At 38.0% G+C, this 3,991-nt stretch overlaps 1 long non-coding RNA gene across 1 annotated transcript; it reads left to right on the top strand.

Moving 5' to 3' along the window:
• The first annotated feature begins 858 nt into the window (after positions 1 to 858).
• On the top strand, positions 859 to 2,929 carry LOC117279282 (uncharacterized). The gene is made up of 3 exons (XR_004509697.2): positions 859 to 924; positions 1,697 to 1,757; positions 2,364 to 2,929. It is a non-coding gene; the product is annotated as an uncharacterized lncRNA (long non-coding RNA).
• Positions 2,930 to 3,991: the final 1,062 nt, after the last annotated feature.

The following is a 3,991-nucleotide window of genomic DNA, read 5'->3' as shown; positions in this document are numbered from 1 at the left end:
TATTAGCTTATGTGGCATTTATTTTTGGATTTTTATCTTAAAATTTAATGCCATGTCATATTTATGGTAGGAGTTTGAGGCAAAAAATGACTTTTAAGTGACAATAATAAAGTTTAATTACTTTTAAGTGATAAAAAATAGTTAAATAACTTTAAAGAAATTGAAAGATAGTTTAATGACCATTAATGAAATTTGCAAAAAAATATATTTGAATTGTATACATACGATAAGATCACAAACATTCTAAATTCACTTACTCTAAATTTTGAGTTCGCCTCAACTTGCAAGAGTACGTTAGCCCAGGGCTTAAGTTTCCGCTAGTATTTATCCAACAAATTTGAGCTGAGATTTTGTGTTATCGGCTGAACTTTATGCCCTTTTGTGTTTATCATTGCCCACAATAGCATGTATTCTTTTGTGAAATGGTTGTAATACTTCACATTCAAGTTGGAAGTATTTTTGTCATTTAATATTACTTAAACTAAAAATAATACCTAGCCAATTAAATGGGCAAAAGCCCATTGTAAAGTGACGGCAAAACAGAAAAGGGTCAAGGGAAAGGGAAACGAAGCATTCTGCTTCAGGAAACGAAGAAAACAAAAGCTGAGAAGGAAAGAAAGAGAAAAGAAGAAAAGAGAGGAAGAAGAAGAAAGCTTTGGATTATGCACTGATAGGTCTAATTTTGGAGGAATAAAGTATATTAAATAGTTTGAAATTTATAGATTTTGGACTAGTTCTATGAGAATATAAATCCACAAATTAAGACTCAAACATGAACCCTGATGATTGGGTATTCTAAATTAGCTATGAATTAGCTTAAACAGGGAAATTAACATGAGATCGATATTATGTAATTATATATTGATTGGAGGAATTTGTACGAATTGCTCGAGGTGAAGCATTTGGTACTTCGGCACGAGTAATGTAAGTAGTAATCTTACCGCAATTTGTGTTTTCATAACTTGCATGATTTACACATGATTTTTAATATGAATATATTACCGATTATTTTGAGTTACATGTGGGACAAGTCTTTTACTCGATATGATACCGAAATAGTTATTTGAGCTAATTACCGTTATTTTAAATATTGTCGTTGTCACTAGATCTGTTTTACCGTTACTTGAATTTACTGTTATCTAATAAAATTTTATGATTTGATAAGAACCGAAATACCCTATATTATTTTAAAATATTTTCTACGAGTATACGGATTACAGAGACAAGTATAAATGGGAGTAGACATTGAAGGATCCCGTAACTAACGGCGGGTTCGTTAGACCTGGTGCACCTTATAATTACCGATTACCGTTATAGCCCTCGCTAGTGGAAAGGTAGAACTAGCATACCATTACCGATTTCCCTCGAGTAGGGACTACCGTTATATTTGACTTCTTGCGAAGATATCCACAGTTATACCGATTACATGATTCGTTCATTGAAACCTCCCAAATGTGAATATTGATATTATACAATGGTTACCGAGCTTGTTATTGAATTGTTAATTGTATTATACTACAAGAAAAAGATGATGAGACTGAATTTTTTTTTATTATTTCCGAAAGGGTATTTTTATGAGATTTTTTGTTTAATATACTAGTATGTTTTCTGACTTGTCCCCAATAAAAAAACGGTTGTGGTTAAGTGTTATTACTCACTGAGCAAGCGACTCATTCTCCCCTAATTTTTTTTACAGAGACAGCAGTTGACGCGGGCGAGGATTTCGTTAATTAGAGCTCACAGGTTGATAGTTCTTGGTGAGCCTCGCATTTGTTCGCGTGGGCGGAGATTTTATTTTTATTGTTATGATCTTTTCTTTGAACTCTTAGAGTCACTCCATAATCATTCTTTTAGAGTCTTGAGTATTTTCTTGTTATTATAAACTTATGTTGAGTATCGCTCATTCTTATCAAAGTTGGAGATAAAGTAGTATTTCTAGTTGTTAGTAGGTGGACTATTAATGGTAGATATTTGTTTTGGTTAATTGATAAAATCATTGTCGTTTGAATTGATATTAGGATGTTTGGTTGTTGATTTGAGATAGGGAAATATTTGGAAAAATCCAAAAACAGGGATAACTCTGTCCGATTTTCTGTAAAATATCGATGAGGCTTACATGAGGGCACTTGCTGCTAAGTGCCGGTCATGATCCTAAATTGGGTCGTGACAACGTTGGTATCAGATCTTAGGCTTTAAGTCTCGAGTCATAGAGCAATGTTTAGTAGAGTCTTGTTCATGGGTATGTAGGCGTCCATACTTATGATCTTGAGGCTACTGAACATCTAGGAATGTTTTCCCTTATTTCATTATTTGATCGTGCGTTGAGATAACTCGAGATTGACTTTGGAGTATTTCTTTCGCAGATGGCTAGGACACGCACACCCTCATCTGCTGGGCGTGGTACTACCCGGGGTGGTGGTCAAGTTGGGGTTCATCAAACTAGAAGACAGACTTCTCCTCAACCTGAAGTTGGGAATATTGGTCAACCCCAAGCTGCTATGCGAGATCAAGTGCAAGGGCAGGGAGTTCAGGATGCTCCACCACCAGTGCCAACTGTTGTACCTACTGTTGCCTTACCTGCATACACAGTGGCAAGTTTATTGAATGTGTTAGAGGCATTGGTTCCTACTCAGGGTGGAATTTCAACTCCTCAGGCTACTTTATAGACACAAGCACCTGTACAGACTCAGACTTTCGGGAATAAGGAAGTATCCCTACAAGAGTTCCTGAAATTGAAATCACCAAAATTCACAGGTTCTGATAATTCGGCAGATCCTCAAAGTTTCTTAGATGGGACACTCAAGGCATTACATGCTCCAGGATGTTCTAGTGAGAGAGTCGTGGAGCTCGCAGCATACAAACTAGAGGATTTGGCTAACACATGGTATGAAACTGTATTGCTAGGAAGGCCAGCAGGAGCAACACCACTGACATGGGATGAATTCACTAAATTGTTCATGAATCATTTGTTTCCGGACAGCCTGATGCAAAAATATGCTAGAGATTTTGAGAGATTTGTTCAGACTCCATATATGGGTGTGTCAACATATAACACCAAGTTTTTTAAGCTGGCTAGATATGCCCTTTACTTAGTGCATACCGAAGAAGCTCGAGTTCAGAGGTTTGTTGATGGATTAGTTGGTCGTTTATACACTGCAGTAACCCCACAGATGAAAACTTTATCCTACACTGATGCAGTCGACCTTGATAGAAAGATTGAAACCAAGGGACGTGAGGAGCGTGCAGCTAGTGATTTACGTAAGAAGGCCAAGACAGGAGGGTCTTTCAGTGGCAATTTTAGTGAAAATCGAAGAGCAGGAAATCAGGGACAACAACAACAGGGTTCTCAGACAGGGACACACTTGTCTTCACAGTCCACATATAGGCCACATTATAGACAAGGTACTAGGGCACCATCATCATCTGTACATCGTAATTCTGGGCAGATATATGCCACTACTCCAGTCTGTCAGACTTGTGGTAAATCACATTTGGGCCACTGTCGTGTTCTGACTGGAGAGTGCTTTCGGTGTGGCTAGTTGGGACATCACTTGAGGGATTACCCTCAGCCTCCGAGGAATTTCAGCCAAGCTTCTATTCAGTCAGCTGCACCTACTCAGACCACTCATAATACTTCAGGTGCTACAGGTACAGGAAATAGAGGTCGAGGTGCTGGAGATCGTGCTACTGTGAATCAAGGACAAGGGAATGTTGGTAGAGGTCAAGCGAGAGTTTTTCCATTTACTAGACAGGATGCTCAGGCCTCGAATGCTGTGGTTACATGTATTCTTTCTGTCTGTTCATTTGATGCACTTGCGTTGATTGATCTGGGATGTACTCACTCTTATGTGTCCTCGTACTTTGCTTTGAGGTTTAGTAGACAACCTGAGCTATTGAATGGTAATTTTCTAGTTGCTACTCCTGTTGGAGAGTCTCTATTAGTTGAATACGTATATCGTGCTTGCCAGATTCGGATTGAGGGTAGAGATAC

This window comes from Nicotiana tomentosiformis, chromosome 7 (genome assembly GCF_000390325.3).
Source record: "Nicotiana tomentosiformis chromosome 7, ASM39032v3, whole genome shotgun sequence".
Lineage (NCBI taxonomy): Eukaryota > Viridiplantae > Streptophyta > Magnoliopsida > Solanales > Solanaceae > Nicotiana > Nicotiana tomentosiformis.
This window is presented reverse-complemented; position numbering and strand designations above follow the sequence as displayed.